This window comes from Triturus cristatus, chromosome 8 (genome assembly GCF_964204655.1).
Source record: "Triturus cristatus chromosome 8, aTriCri1.1, whole genome shotgun sequence".
Lineage (NCBI taxonomy): Eukaryota > Metazoa > Chordata > Amphibia > Caudata > Salamandridae > Triturus > Triturus cristatus.
The window spans coordinates 970,795,299-970,812,437 of NC_140591.1; positions in this window are offsets into that span (position 1 = coordinate 970,795,299).

The window sequence follows — 17,139 nt, forward strand, 5'->3', positions numbered from 1 at the left end:
GAAAAAACGCGGTGAGCAATTATGTAGCAATTCCACTCACCCAACGCCGAAAATAGCAGAAATGGTTGGAAAAAAATTAATTAATTAAAAATTTTGTGAGATATTTCGAAGATGAACAAGTATGGTTCTCTGGTATATAGTAGTGCAGCAGTAGTCCAGCAGTAGTTCAGCAGTCCAATTAAAATCAAATCCCAAAAGTAGTGGTACAGCTCTTGTGCCACTTAGGGTAGCAGGTACCTGGTAGAAATCGTCGCCAGTGTAAAATCCAAAGAAATAAGTGCAGAATCCAAGAGTAGTAGAACCGTGGTTTAATATCCGAGGCACAGTACCAACTCCTGTAGCAGGCAGATACAGAATTACAAAAGGTTCTAGTTCTGTTTAGAACACTTACAAACCTGGCAGGTGCCAGAATCAAATATATTCAAAATCTTAAAGAGAAAGGGACAAGGGACAAAGTATGTGATGTAACACACCTCCCCGGGGCATAGATTATGGTAATGTGGGGGTCCGTTGCGGGCCCTAGGGACTACCACCTCCCTGAAGCTTTAAACATCGTGGGAGGGGGTCCCTCTATGGCCCTGGAGACTGCCATGCCTCAGGGCCAGAAAGCAAAAGACACACAATTGATGGACGGAATGCAGAACAAATCAAAACATTCACCCCCAGTCAAGAGATCTGGGTTAAATCCATCATTCTTTTGCTCACCATGCCACCTGGCCATATGCAAATCAGTCTTGACCCTCTGCCTCATGGGAATAGTCCAGCCCAAACTGCCAAGCCAGGTCCTCCCTGGACCGGAAACAAGCATCCTTGTACCGGTTTCGGGGTTTCACCCCTCTTCAGCCAGGATAGCTTGATTCCAGTGGCACAGGAAGCCCAGGACCCACGTCTGGGCATACCTGGCGCACTTAGGGCGAGAAAGTAAAAGACACACAATTGATGGACGGAATGCAGAACAAATCAAAACATTTACCCCCAGTCAAGAGATCTGGGTTAAATCCATCATTCTTTGGCTCACCATGCCACCCCAGTTTAGACCTGGCCATATGCAAATCAGCCTTGACCCTCTGCCTCATGGGAACAGTCCAGCCCGAACTGCCAGCCAGGTCCTCCCTGGACCGGAAACAAGCATCATAGGACCGGCTTCGGAGTTTCACCCCTCCCTGGACCGGAAACAAGCATCCTAGTACCGGTTTCGGGGTTTCACCCCTCTTCAGCCAGGATAGCTTGATTCCAGTGGCACAGTGAGCCCAGGACCCACGTCTGGGCATACCTGGCGCATTTAGGGCGAGAAATCAAAAGACACACAATTGATGGACGGAATGCAGAACAAATCAAACCATTCACCCCCAGTCAAGCGATCTGGGTTAAATCCATCATTCTTTTGCTCACCATGCCACCTCAGTTTAGACCTGGCTTGGCAGTTTGGGCTGGACTGTTCCCATGAGGCACAGGGTCAAGACTGATTTTCATATGGCTGGGTTCAAACTGGAATGGCATGGTGAGCAAAAAAACAATGGATTTAGGCCCAGATCTCTGTACTGGGGTGAATGTATGACATTGTTCTGCATTCTGTCCATCACCTGTTGTTTTTGCATCTGTCACCCGAGTGGGACGGACATGCCCAGACGCGAGAATGAAGAGTGGTTCAAGCTACTTAATCTCAAAAAGAAAGCAAGATGTACTGAGTCCCATGCGGAATTTATTTTAGAATACCTTAAAGCCGGGGTGATCCCTAATGGTCTTAGAATCAGGAACATACCAGGTCTCTTTATAGAAATTAGAAAGTTATAGCCAACAAATGTTCAAGAGATCTTATGATCCTGATAATCAAGACGGCCAGAGAGGTGGTTGAAGTGCTTATGAAAGAGATTGCTGAGATCGAGGAGACTTTGAAGAAAAATAACCCAGTGGAAGATGCTAAACGGAAGCTTGAAGATATTAATATTGAATTGAGCTCTTTTAGTGATTATCTTATCAAGAAAAAGACAGAAAAACTTCGTAAGGATATAAGATACTTCTCTGAAGAAAGAGTCTATCCTTATTTAGGAGCACAATACTACAATAGCTCTAGAGACTATACCAATCAGCCGGACCATCAATATTGGTCCAGTCATGGAATTCTCACTTTTTCTGACACATCAGAGTCAGAAGGAGGTCAAAGTTCATTTGACAACTATGGCAATAGGAGAGGTGCTTTTGAGGGACAAAGAAGAAACACTCGTTTTTTAGGCAACCAACGAGGAAATATGAGAGGGAGATACAGAACTCAGGAGAGGGGACGGTACTAACAAACAGAAAACAATCCCCCACAATTCCTACAAACCAGGCGGAACCAATACTGGAGAGAGTAGATCCCGTTTTCCAAGTTGAACCTATTCCTATCTTTAACCTCTCTAAGATCGTGTTGGACACTTATTCTAAGGATCTCTTAGTGAGAGGCCTTTCATTTATACCTAGCACGGGCCTCAATCACTTTGAATTAAATCAAGACCTCCAATCCTTTTTTCAAAAAGTTCGTCTCAATAGATTCTTTGAATATCGTGATTTACGAGAGATTGAGAATAAATCTGGACTCAAGCCTAAGTCCATATTCACTCCAAGTTTAGATGAGGTTGGCCCCGAGGTAGGGATTTTTGAAAAAGTTGTTAACACAAAAATTAAGAAAATGGTGCGATTTGTACCTAAACCTCCCTATAACCTGAATTATGACGAATATAAAGCTATGAAGTCTCTTGCTAACAACAGGGAAATAATGATCAAACCTAGTGATAAGGGCGGTGGGATCGTTATAATGGACTGTGACCAATATAAGGCTGAAATCTACAGCATGCTTAGTGTTCCTGAGAACTATACAAAAGTTATGCACTACCCTGAACAGAGAATTAAGAGCAATATCCTGGATATCACTAGAAGAGCTCTAGATAGGGGGAGTATCTGTATACAAGAATTTGAATATCTGAATAAAGATCATTTTCAGATCCCTGTTTTATACGGTCTCCCCAAAATACATAAGAGTTTGGACAGGCCTCCTTTTAGACCTATAGTCTCCACCATTGGCTCACTAACTGAACCCCTATCCAAATTCGTTGATGTGTTTCTGGCTCCATTAGTCAGCAACTTGCCAGCATTTGTGAGAGATACGGGACATCTGATTACCAAAATTGAGGGCATGGAGTTGAACTCTACCACAGATATCCTGGTCTCCATGGATATTGAGGCGTTATACTCTAACATACCTCTTACTGGGGCATTGGAAGCCGTAAAAAGCGCATTGACTGAAAGCATGAATAACACTGACAACCTTTTTATTCTGGAGTGTCTGGCCATTGTCCTCCATGAAAACTACTTTGAATTTGATAGAGTTGTATACAAACAGACTCTGGGCATCAGTATGGGAGCGGCATGTGCTCCTAATGTGGCTAACCTGTATATGGGTGTGTTTGAGAAGAAGTTTATCTACAACGAGGTAGCTCCATTCTCCGAGAACATTACCCATTATTACAGGTTTATTGACGACATCTTTTTTACTTGGAGAGGGAATGAGGAACAACTCTCTGAATTTATTCTTTGGGTTAACCTCTGTGATCTCCACCTGAAATTCACTTCCAAAACTAGCAAAGAAAAAATCGAATTTCTAGATTTTTGGATACAGGCCAAAGAGGAACACATTGAAGTATCTTTGTATACGAAACCCACGGCCCGCAACACCCTACTTCAATATCATAGTTTCCACCCACGTAGTCAAAAAGATAGCATCCCTTTCAGTCAGTTCCTGCGTCTCCGGCAGGAACTGTACTTGCATACAATCCTTTGAAATTCATGCAGAGACCCTTAAAATCAAGTTGCGGAATAGAGGGTACCCCTACAGAATAATTAAAGAGTCCTATAAAAGGGCGAAGTATTACAACCGAGATGCCTTGCTGATACCTAGGATCAGAAACACCCAGGAGAAGATGGTTTGTGTAACTAAACACTCTAATTTCAATAACAAACTGCGCCAAGCGATTAATTCTTCCTGGTATATCTTGAATTCTGGCAACCAGCAGAACAACTTGCCCAAACCTATTTTTGCCTTCCGCAGGAATAGGAACCTGAGGAACGTACTGGTTAAATCCATACTGCCAAGTAAAAATCCTATGGTCCAGCGTTCCATTACTGGTGCCCAACCTATCTTTGGCACCCACAAATGTGGCGGATGCCATGCTTGTGTCTCTGTGAAAACTATCCCCATTCTGAAATGGGGTAAAAAGACTTTTTCTTTCAAAGAAATGACGAACTGCAGGACTTCAAACTTGATCTATCTAATCTTGTGCCCTTGTGGCAAAGGTTATGTGGGTGAGACCAGTAGAGAGATGCGGGTTAGATTTAGCGAACATAAATCTGCTATTAACAACAAACGTGTGGGAGCTCCTCTGGTTAAACACTGGCTGGATAAACAGCATTCCATAAAAGATCTCGAATGGCTGATTTTGGAACGTGTACATATACCCTAAGACGGTAACACTGACGCCCTCAGAAAGTAAAGAGAAGTCTTTTGGATATTTACCCTTCAGACATACGACAATGGTCTTAACGAATCTCTTCCCTGGGAAAATGCGATTGTTTGATAGCCAGGCGTACTATCTATTTACATATGGGTGCCCCCCTCGAGAAATCTCTGATCATACCCATATATACCCCCTGTACATATCTACCTACTCCTACATGACTGTCATCGTTCAATTTCGGAATGTCTGGCGCTGAGCAATTTCTAATGTGCCCATTTATGTTCCTTGCTCAGGCCTCTTTATTTGCATTTATCATTATTTTCATTTTCGTCTTATTACTATTTTTATTTTCGTGGACTTAATGCCGCCTTATCTAGACCATCGTTTTTTTGATTTTACCAGTCACTCGAAATATACTGGGCAAGATATCTATGTGTTTTACTATCGGTGATTATTGTCTCTTTACTTTTTTCTCGTGACTTCACCAGCTACTTGAAATAGATCAGGTAAGATATCTATTTGTCCCTCCTTAGTGTCTCTGAATACTAATCCTCCCTACCCAAGATGGCGGGTGCGTTTTACTATCGGCGAGGAACCAATTGTGAGATATCCAGGCTCGTTTTCTGATTCAGGTGAGGCGCGTTTTTATTCCCTCCCTTTTTTTTTTTTTCAAACTAAGCTATCACTATATAACTGATGTTCGACATAGGTACGTGCGAATTCAGAGGTGGCTGTTCCTGGATGAAATGTAGGAGAATCGGACGCACGCGAGTTAATCTGTGCAGATTAAGTAAGTGTTTAGAGCAATATGCCCCGATCCTCCCCTCGCACTATACGATTCGATATTGGGATATAGCGTTACCTCTATACTATTTTCTTTACGAATAATTTTTTGCATTTATAATTTGACCTGGGAATTCCCGTGGTTAATCATATATTCTCTTTATCTAATTTTTTCCATCCCCGAAACTAGTTTCGTATTTTATATATTGTAAAGTGGGTGACTGGGTGCCGTTTTTTTATTATTTTTTTATTATTTGTACTGTTGGTGGGGTACAGTGTTATTCCCACTTTTTTATTTTGAAATGGCATTATGTACCCCGCAGCAGTTACATTTATAACCTGATTTTGGAAACCCCGTGTTTCCTCTCTTTCATCTTCGGCACATTTAATGTGCTTTGTATATTTTTTTAAATGGGGTCTATGATTCCGTTTTGCTTAAATCTAAGTTCTGTTTATGCTAACTGTCCTTTACTGATCCATCTAGTTAAAAGCTCTAAGCCACACTTTTGATGGTGTTTTTTAATACTGGACCCTTATAAGGAGTTCTGTTCTTTTTCCTTATAGAATCTGTTGAATCAAGATTGGTGATTGACCGGGATAGCAAGACGGGGACCATTTGCCTCGTAAGGATTTCGATATAGGGAGGGAGAGAAATAACCACCTCTATGAAACGAAAATGAAAGTTATATTATACTAAGTAAGTCCAATGTACTCGCTGAATTTTCCGTAGGTTTTTGGCGTTTATGGATATGCTTTATATGGTACGACGATTAGTATGAACTAGGGACCGGGGTCTGTTAAGTAACACTTTTTCTCAAAGCTCAATACATCCTTCTACTTTCTAGAATTCATTTTTATGAGGCTTTAGCATAGGTGAACATTTCTGTTTACGCATCGTTCGAATGGTAAAGACTTTTATGTAGTTCTTATCCATCTTATGAGGCTTTAGCATAGGTGAACATCGCAGGAATGGTGTATACCTCTAGGTAGTCCTTATATCAAACTAGGACTTAACATTTGAATATCGAGATAACTCATGCTATTCTTTCTTACAGTTATCTAAGACGTATTTTGGAATTAGTCCGGTGAGTCCAATCCTGGACTCAGCAGAACCAGTATCTCCCCATACTGTACATCCTTGATAAGACGCTAGACTTGTGTCAATACTATCTTTGGAAGCCCTTTTTCGTGATTTATTCCGACTCTACATGAGTACGCCCTACTTGAAGTTTTTGTGGCTTAACAAGTGTGTATAATTTAAACATATCTATATGATTTATTTGTGGGAGCACTTGTTGGTGTTTTTCCAATTTCTCTCTTTTTTTCACAATGGGTTTATGATGTTCTCATATAACTCTTTCTAATGGTTTTTCAGATTGTTATTATCATTTTGGTTGTAGGATTCATGATACCTCCTCTATTATTATTTTCTATTCAAGCACCTATGAAGTTTTACGTAATGTATATAATGTATGATTTACTCAACAAAATGTAATTGAGCCATCACTATTCCCACAGATGAGACTGACGAGGCATAAAGGAAAACTTATGAAACTGATTGATCTACTTGATTAGACTTATTGTATCAGATCACATTGAGTTTTCACCGTTTGAAAATGCCATCAGCGCCCTGAGGAAGGAAGGTGTATGAGATTCCGAAACGCGCGTCGGCGCATTTGTGTTTTTTGTATTGTCTCTTTATTTGAATATGATTGTTTTGTATGCCTTTACTGATTTGTACACTTTTGTATGCACTGCACTAATTGTAATAGTCTTTAATGTGATTGTTTAACTGTTTATGCACCTTTAGTATTTGTATTGCTTCGTCAATCTACATTACTCTTCACAGTCAGACGAAGAGTTAGTCTGTCTTTGACCCTAACATTTTTTTTGATTAACTCAAAGAGAAAAGTACATATATAACTATATATATTTTTTATAATAAAAACAAAAGAATGGTAGAGCAGACTGCTTGTTTTCTGTAGGATAGATAGATTTTTCCTTAAAGGGGTTCTCCTTGTGGTTTTTGAAGTGGGTCCCGTGCTCTCCATGCCACTGGAATCAAACTATACTGGCTGAAGAGGGGTGAAACCCCGAAACCAGTCATAGTATGATTGTTTCCAGTCCATGGAGGACCTGGCTTGGCAGTTCGGGCTGGACTGTTCCCATGAGGCACAGGGTTAAGACTGATTTGCATATGGCTGGGTTCAAACTGGAATGCATGGTGAGCAAAAAAGCGATAGATTTAGGCCCAGATCTCTGTACTGGGGTGAATGTATGACATTGTTCTGCATTCTGTCCATCAACTGTTGTTTTTGCATTTGTCACCCCGAGTGGGACGGGTATGCTCAGACGTGGGTCCCGTGCTCTCCATGCCACTGGAATCAAACTATCCTGGCTGAAGAGGGGTGAAACCCCGAAACCGGTCCTAGGATGCTTGTTTCCAGTCCAGGGAGGTCCTGGCTTGGCAGTTCGGGCTGGACTGTTCCCATGAGGCACAGTGTCAAGACGGATTTGCATATGGCTGGGTTCAAACTGGAATGGCATGCTGAGCAAAAAAACAATGGATTTAAGCCCCTATCTCTGTACTGGGGTGAATGTATGACATTGTTCTTCATTCTGTCCATCACCTGTTGTTTTTGCATTTGCCACCCCGAGTGGGACGGGTATGTCCAGATGTGTGTCCCGTGCCCTCATGCCACTGGAATCAAGCTATCCTGGCTGAAGAGGGGTGAAACCCCGAAACCGGTCATAGGATGCTTGTTTCCAGTCCAGGGAGGACCTGGCTTGGCAGTTCGGGCTGGACTGTTCCCATGAGGCAGAGGGTCAAGACTGATTTGCATATGGCTGGGTTCAAACTGGAATAGCGTGGTGAGCAAAAAAACGATGGATTTAGGCCCAGATCTCTGTACTGGGGTGAACGTATGACATTGTTTTGCATTCTGTCCATCAACTGTTGTTATTGCATTTGTCACAGCAGCAATGTCACGGGGGTGCCCACCCCCGGGACATTGCATTTTGCTATGGCAGGAGCACTGCTACCGCCCTGTCATAGCAAACATCTGCTTCTCTTCATGGAAGCGAGAGTAGAAAAACTGCTCTCGCTTCCATGAAGTGAAGCAGAATTGCTTTTGGGCAAAGGGAGCTGCATGTTTGCAATTCCCTTTGCCCAAAAGCAATGCCGGCTCCCTCAGGAGGTGGGGAGCCGACAGGGACCATGTGAGCATTGAGGTTCCCCCCGCAGTCCCCAATGTGAGGTCAAACCCTGGGGGATGGGGTCCCCAGGGCCAAAAATGGCCTGGGGGGGGGGGGGGGTGCATAGCAGCTCCTTTCCCTTTTAAAAAAAATAAAAAATGGCCGGGCCCCAGGGGATGGACGATGGGGTCCCCGAGGCCGATATTGGGTAATAGAACTAGGGGGGGGGGGGGGGGGTTGTGAACTTTTTTATAGAGTTAGTGAAATTGAAGTTAATAATCACATTAAATTTGATAGAGTTAGTAATAATATAATAAAATTAAAGTTAAACTTGAAAAGTGTATTGTGTTGTAGTACATTGAATTTGTGCTTTTCTTTTGTGGATTCGCGAATCCACAAAATATTTAAAAAGAGTATGTATTTAAAAACAAAATAAGATACACTGTTGGGTTATAGGGTGGCTCTAAAAAGAGCTCTTGTTTACATTATGACTTTGTTGGAGCTACATGCAAGTGCGGATGCACAGCTTAAAGTTGTTGAGAAATACTCTGTTCCCTTCATCTGTGAAGTGAACTTCATCACTTCTGTAGATGTTATGCATATCAAAATGTACATTGTTGTTATAGATGGAGCCCATCCTATGTTCTCTAAGGTAATCAGAAACAGCCTTGACATTCCTCCTAGCTTTCTCAATCTGTGGACAGAATTGATTAGTCCACTTCCATTTCTGTCTTTGGCATATGTTAGAGTATACAAAGACAGTTTGAGGCAAAAGCAACATCAATTATGCAAAGGTATCATTCATTGGGATTTCCAGGCCTACGCCATTCAATGTGCTTAGGTCATTGCTACCACGTTGCACAATCATGAGGTTAGGGTGTTGGAGATGCAAAAAGGTTTTAACCAAAGGCATCAATTGGTTCCACTTTAATCCTCTCTATGCAATCCATTTAATATCCACATTTTGCAAACCTAGGTCTTTGTCAATACCTTTGTGTTCAGTATGCATCTTGAAGGGATGTCTGGAAGGAATGGAAAGATGTCTGTAGCTCAGGTAGTCAGTTGGTAGAATTAGAAGTATCTAAAATGGTGGAGAATATGCTGTTTTTGAAAAGGCCAATAAGTGATTGGCTGTTCATTATCATTGTGCACTAGAAAATAGGATGCATGTTATTTTCCTGAAGAAGCATGTTTCTTATTGGTTACTAAAAAATGTTTGAAAGGTACAGTAGATAGGTTAAGGTAATATTTTGCAAAAGTCAAGCACACCTAATATTTGCATTTCTAAGCTACTGTGCTGAACTTGAAAATATGGTGAACTTGTGACCTGCCAGTAGAGTTGAATGTTGCAGAAACTGTTACTATGGAAACTGGGATTAAGCAGAATGGGGGAAGGGTTGAAAGTTAACTGTGGATTTAAAATGTGTGAAATGGTAACTTTATGTAAGTGATGTTACTAAATTGAGTTTTACTAAGTCAGTAGTATGTTTATAAGTAGTCTGTTGCTAAAAAAATACTAGTATTATTAGAAGTAGGTTTTTGAACTCCTGTAAGGGTTCGCGGCTCCACTGCAATGCTTCACTGCGGCACCGCGGTGGAGTCGCAACTCCAGAAATTACAGAACCAGTTTGGGCACTCTTAGAAGACAGTTAAAAAGGATTAATATGTCTAATCAATAGAAATGTGTTTCACAATTTGAAATAATGTAGGGAGCAATGTGATTTGTTACTTATATTTATTTGTGTGCAGAAAGAGAGGGAAAGATTGCCATTACTGGTTTTACGTTGTTGAGAGCGGTGCATTACATTTATTGTGTGGGAAAGAAAATCTTTAATGAGTTTCTGATATTGCATATTCTGTAATACTATTTGAAAGGTGAGTTACAAATTTGTAAGGTGTGTTATGTATTATGTGGTAGTACTTTACTGTTTGCAGTGATATCTTTAGATTTGAGAAGGTTTATTTTCAAAGTTTTGAAGTTATTTGAGAAGTGTGATGTTGTAAATATGTTACGAAATGTACAGATGTGTATTGTAGTTTGTTTTATTGTACTGAAATGATGATTGAAAAAGGTTGTGCATACTAATATGTGTACATTGGTAGATGGATTAGTGATTATGGTAGTTTGTATGAGTCTGTGGAAAGGTACAGTTAAAGTACGCCACATAATTGTAGATGTCTCTTTGAAATGTAAAGTGCAGTCTGTCAAGTTTTAAGGGATGCATGGTCTTGTGACTGAGATATGTCAGTCAGTCAGAAAAACGTTATTTTGGCAATTACTGCCATAAAAGCACAATAAAATAGGATTAAAAATACAGCATCATAATAAATAGGAGGCTTAAAATATAAGATATGAGATATGTGTATATTGCACATGTATTCTCATACGTGTTATGCATATGAAGATAGTAGTTGTAAAGAACACAGGTATACATCTATTTGTATGTTTCTTTTACATATGATGCCACTAGGAAAAGGTGCAGACACATGCATGTATGCTCTCAGGAATATGGTGAGACTTGCAACAGCGACATGCGAAGGGTTACTGCTTTATATTTGGCTAGGCCCAACACCTTGAGTATTTGCAGAATAGTGAAGCTAAAGTACAAAAGTGAGGTTAAAGACATGTTAGCAGATGGATTAGTGATTAGGCTACTTTGTATGAGTTTGTGGAAAGGTACACTTAAAATGCACCGCAAATGTTTAAGTGTCTGCTTGAAATGGGAAGTGCAATCTGTGAAGTTTTAAGGTCTGCATGGTCTAGTGACAGGTATTTCTCTACTTGCACATGTATTCTCATACGTCTTATGAATTTGAAGATGCTTGATGTATAAAACACAGGTATATGGCTATTTGTATGTTTCTTTTTCATAAGATGGCACTAGGAAAAGGTGTAGACACATGCATGCATTTTTTCAGGAATATGGTGAGACTTACAACAGAGACATGGGAAGGGTTGCTGCTTTATATTTGGCTATGCCCAACACCCTGAGTAGTAGTAGAATGGTGAAGCTGCAGCACTAAAGTGAGGTTTAAGACATGTTGGCCGAGGAATTACTGATTAGGCTACTTTGTATGAGTCTGTGAAAAGGTACACTTGAAATATGCTGCATCATTTTAGGTATCTGTTTGAAATGGAAAGTGCATTCTGTGAAGTGTTAAGGTTTGCATGGTCTTCTTACTGAGGTATGTGTCTACTTGCACATGTATTCTCATACCTATTATGCACCTGAAGATGCTAGACGTATAAAACACAGGTATACGCCTATTTGCTTGTTTCTTTTATATATGATGCCAGTAGGAAAAGTTGCAGACACACGCATGTAAGTTTTAGGAATATAGTGAGACTTACAACATACACATGCAAAGGGTTACTGCTTTATATATGGCTAGGCCCAACACCCTAAGTATTTGCAGAATGGTGAATCAGCAGCTCAAAACTGAGGTTTAAGACATGTTGATAGAAGGATTACTGATCAGGTCACTTTGTATGAGTCTGTGGAAAGGTACACTTGAAATACGCCACATAATGTTAGGTGTCTCTTTGAAATGTAAAGTGCAGTCTGTCACGTTTTAAGGTCTGCATGGTCTTGTGACTGAGGTATGTGTCTATTGCACATGTATTCTCATACGTGTTATGCATATGAAGATGGTAGACATATAAAACACAGGTATACATCTATTTGTATGTTTCTTTTACATATGATGCCACTAGGAAAAGGTGCAGACACATGCATGCATGCTTTCAGGAATATAGTGAGACTTGCAACAGAGACATGCGAAAGGTTACAGCTTTATATTTGGCTAGGCTCAACACCTTGAGTACTTGCAGAATAGTGAATCTGAAGTAGAAAAGTGAGGTTTAAGACATGTTGGCAGAGGGATTAGTGATTAGGCTACTTTGTATCAGTTTGTGGAAAGGTACACTTGAAATGTGCCGCAAAGGTTAAGTGTCTTCTTGAAATGGGATGTACAATCTGTGAAGTTTTAAGGTCTGCATGATCTAATGTCTGAGGTATTTCTCTAATTGCACATGTATTCTCATATGTCTTATGAATTTGAAGATGCTTGATGTATAAAACACAGGTATATGGCTATTTGTATATTTCTTTTAGATATGATGGCACTAGGAAAAGGTGTAGACACATGCATGCATGGTTTCAGGAATATGGTGAGACTTACAACAGACATGTGAAGGGTTGCTGCTTTATATTTGGCTATGCCCAACACCCTGAGTAGTAGTAGAATGGTGAAGCTGCAGCACTAAAGTGAGGTTTAAGACATGTTGGCCGAGGGATTACTGGTTAGGCTACTTTGTATGAGTCTGTGGATAGGTACACTTGAAGTATACTGCACCATTTTAGGTGTCTGCTTGAAATGGGAAGTGCATTCTGTGAACTGTCAAGGTTTGCATGGTCTTCTTACTGAGGTATGTGTCTACTTGCACATGTATTCTCATACCTATTATGCATCTGAAGATGCTAGACGTATAAAGCACAGGTATACGCCTATTTGTATGTTTCTTTTATATATGATGCCACTAGGAAAAGGTGCAGACACATGCATGTATATTTTAGGAATGTAGTGAGACTTACAACAGACACAAGCAAAGGGTTACTGCTTTAAATTTGGTTAGGCCCAACATCCTAAGTAGTTGCAGAATGGTGAATCTGGAGCTCAAAACTGAGGTTTAAGACATGTTGGTAGAAGGATTACTGATTAGGTTACTTTGTATGAGTCTGTGGAAAGGTACACTTGAAATACGCCGCATAAGTTTACATGCCTGCTTGAAATGGGAAGTGCAGTCTGTGAAGGTTTATGGTCTGCATGATCTTGTGACTGAGATATGTCTGTATTTGCACATGCATTCTCATACGTGTTATGCATCTGAAGATGGTAGATGTATAAAACACAGGTATACATCTATTTGTATGTTTCTTTTATATATGATGCCACTAGGAAAAGGTGCAGACACATGCATATATGATTACGGGAATATGGTGAGACTTACAACAGAGACATGTAAAGGGTTGCTGCTTTATACATGGCTAGGCCCAACACCCTGAGTAGTAGTAGAATGGTGAAGCTGCAGCACAAAAGTGAGGTTTAAGACATGTTGGCAGAGGGATTAGTGATTAGGCTACAAGGTATGAGTCTTTGAAATGGTACACTTGAAGTATGCCGCATAAATCTAGGTGTCTGTTTGAGATGTGAAATGCAGTCTGTTAAGTTTTAACGTCTGTATGGTCTTGTGACTGAGGTATGTTTCTACTTGCACATTTATTTTCATACGTGTTAGTTATCTGAAGATTCTAGACGTATAAAAGACTGGTATACATATATTTGTATGTTTCTTATATATATAATACCACTAGCAAAAGGTACAGATGCATGCATGCATGCTTTGAGAAATATGGTGAGAGTCACAACAGACACATGCAAAGGGTTGCTGGTTTATATTTGGCCAGTCCCAGCACTCCCAGTAGTTGCTGAATAGTGAAGCTACAGCGCAAAAGTGAGGTTTAAGACATGTTGGCAGATGGAATAGTGATTAGACTACTTTGTATGAGTCTGTGACAAGGTACACTTGAAGTACGCTGCATACATTTAGGTGTCTCTTTCAAATGGGAAATACAGTCTGTCAAGTTTAGGGGACTTCATGGTCTTGTGACTGATGTATTTTTCTACTTTGTCATATATTCTTACCTTGTATTATGCATCTGAAGATGCTAGACGTATAAAACACAGGTATACATCTATTTGTTTGTTTCTTTTATATATAATGCCACTAGCAAAAGATACAGACACATGCATGGATGCTTTCAGGAATGTGGTGAGAGTTACAACAGACACATGCGAAGGGTTGATGATTTATATTTGGCTATGCCCAACAATCTCAGTAGTTGCAGAATAGTGAAGCTGCAGCACAAAAGTGAGGTTTAACACATGGCAGAGGGATTAGTGATTAGACCACTTTGTATGAGTCTGTGGAAAGGTACACTTGAAGTATGGCACATACATGTAAGTGTCTCCTTGAAATGGGAAGTGCAGTCTGTCAAGTTTAAGGGACTTCATGGTCTTCTGACTGAGGTATGTTTCTACTTGCTCATATATTCTCACATGTAATGCATCTGAAGATGCTAGACATATAAAATACAGGTATACACCTATTTGTATGTTTTTTTATATAATGCCAATAGCAAAAGGTACAGACACATGCATACATGCTTTCAGGGATATGCCGAGAGTTAAAACAGAGACATGCAAAGGGTTGCTGCTTTATATTTGGCTAGGCCCAACACTCTGAGTAGTCGCTCAATAGTGAAGCTGCAGCACAAAAGTGAGGTTTAAGACATGTTGGCAGACAGATTAGTGATTTGGTTACTTTGTATGAGTCTGTGGAAAGGTACAATTGAAGTACACTAGTGTACAGACTTAAGGCAACAGTGATAGCAACAAAACATAATTAAACAATCTACATGAAAAACCAAAGTAGAACCAACAATATATGTTTTACTTTACAAAAATTAATTTAGTAAGAAATTAAATGTCAAAAAAGCGATTTTAATTTCATACTAAAATAACACCCCATTTATACTCATTCATTCATCTTCATTCATGCAACATCAGACCAGGCATAAAAATCACAATTTCCTATGTTTATTACAATGTCAATAATGTCAATCGATATCTAATCATTGAGGAAAAACATTGTGGCACATATTAAATAGACTGTTTTGTTCGATGCGCGTTTCAGCACAGAACAGTGCCCTCGTCAGGAGACGGGGCCACAATTGATCAAAGTCGATTTCTTATGTCTCTTAGCGGGATGATCAAGTATTGGTTGTTACTGCTGGAAGCTGTAGAGCATTCGTTGCATCTTAGCCAAGAATGTATAAGCACTCAATAGATAAGTCTCCAATACAAAGAGGTATTTGTCTCCACCAACCCATAGTTTTGGTGTATCTAGCATCCGGCTTGATATGCGTAGTGTTTCTTATTTTGATTCCGATATATTTATCTGCTAGTGACGAATTTATTTGTTTGATGACATCTGATTACCGAACAACGGATTCCTCCGCACGCCATGATCGCAAATTGAAGTACACCACATACATTTAGGGGTCTCCATGAAATGGGAAGTGCAGTCTGTCAAATTTAAAGGACTGCATGGTTTTGTGACTGAAGTATGTCTCTATTTGTACATGCTAGATGTATAAAACATAGTTATACATCTATTTGTATGTTTTTAAAATATATATGATGCTACTAAGAAAAAGGTACAGACACATGCATGCATGCTTTGAGAAACATGGTGAGACTTATAACAGTGACATGGAAAGGTTTGCTATTTTAAACTTGGCTAGGTCCAAGATTCTGACTAGTTGTTGAAAACTGAAGCTGCAAGAGAAAAGTGAGGTTTAAGACATGTTGGCAAAAGGATTAGTGATTAGGCTACTTACTATGAGTCTGTGGAAAGGTACACTTGAAGTACGCGGCCTAAATATAGGTGTCTCCTTGAAATGGGAAGTGCAGTCTTGTGAATGGCGTATGTGTCTACTTCTATATCTATTGTCTGAGGTGTTATGCATCTGAAGATGGTAGCTTGAAAACCTGGCCAGTTTGGCTACCGGTAGACAATTCACTTATTTCTGCTCTGTCGTTCGGTCATAGGGCCTGTAATGTCTTCTGAAGTAACGTATTGTGGAGCCTCCCGCGTACCCAGATACCCAGATGCCATGTTTTATGAGCAGAAAGAAATACATATACTTTTTTTTACACACATTTAGACAGCATGCACTCTGAAACACAGGTGTTCAACTATATCACTGTTATGAGTCTCACCATATTTCTTAAAGCATACATACATCAGTCTGTGCGTTTTGGATACCTGTGTTTCATAGTGTATGGTCTCTATGTTTGTGTAAAAAAAAGTCTATGTATTCCTCTCAGCTTGTAAAACATGGCACCTGAGTATTGATTAGGCTATTTGAGAGGCTCCATAACACCTATAAACAGAAGACATTAGAGGCTGTGCGACCGAATGATAGAGGAGAACTGAGAGATTTGTCCACCTGTAGCCAAACCAACCAGGTTTTCAAGCTACCATTTTCAGATGAATAATATATCAGACAATAGTTGTAGAAGTAGACACATGCCTCACTCACAATAGCATGCAGAATTATACATTTGACAGACTACATTTCTCATTTCAAGCAGACACATAAACTTAACTGGCCTACTTCAAGTGTACCTTTTCACAAACTGATAGCAAGTAGCCTAATCTCTAATTATTTTGTCAACATGTCTTAAACCTCACTTTTCTGTTGAAGTTTCAGTTTCCATCAACTGCTGAGAATCTTGGGAAAACCAAATTTAAAACAGCAATCTGAACTATGTTACTGTTTAAAGGTGTTTGTCCTTGTGACAGGTTTGCTATTGTGTAAAGTATAAACGTCTCAATATTTACGTGTTATGGAGACATTTGCAATGTAATTGAAAGTATTTGTTTATTTATTGTTATGAACATTAATATATAATCATTTCAAAAGTATGAAATTATTTAACAAACTATTGAAACTTATCTTTGTTTTTCAGATATTTACATTTATTGGTAAAAAACATTGAGAATGGGAAAAAAATATCAAAAGAGAAGACAAGAAAAAAACAG